The following is a 309-nucleotide window of genomic DNA, read 5'->3' on the forward strand; positions in this document are numbered from 1 at the left end:
GGATGGAAGGGTCAGTGAAAGCAAGAGAAAAGCACCTCAGGGGACTGGATGCCTACAAGGCGCTCTTGGATGGAAGGTTTTATTTTTTTTTTATTTTTTAAATTTTTTAAAATATTTTATTGTCAAATTGTTTTCCATACAACACCCAGTGCTCTTCCCCTCAAGTGCCCTCCACCATCACCACCACCTGTCTTCCCCCCTCCCCCCCAACCCTCAGTTCATTCTCAGCATTCAATAGTCTCTCAAGTTCTGCATCCCTCTCTCTCCCCAACTCTCTCTCCCTCCTCCGTTCCCCCTGGTTCTCCATTA

This window comes from Suricata suricatta, chromosome 14, assembly GCF_006229205.1.
Source record: "Suricata suricatta isolate VVHF042 chromosome 14, meerkat_22Aug2017_6uvM2_HiC, whole genome shotgun sequence".
Taxonomy (NCBI): Eukaryota; Metazoa; Chordata; class Mammalia; order Carnivora; family Herpestidae; genus Suricata; species Suricata suricatta.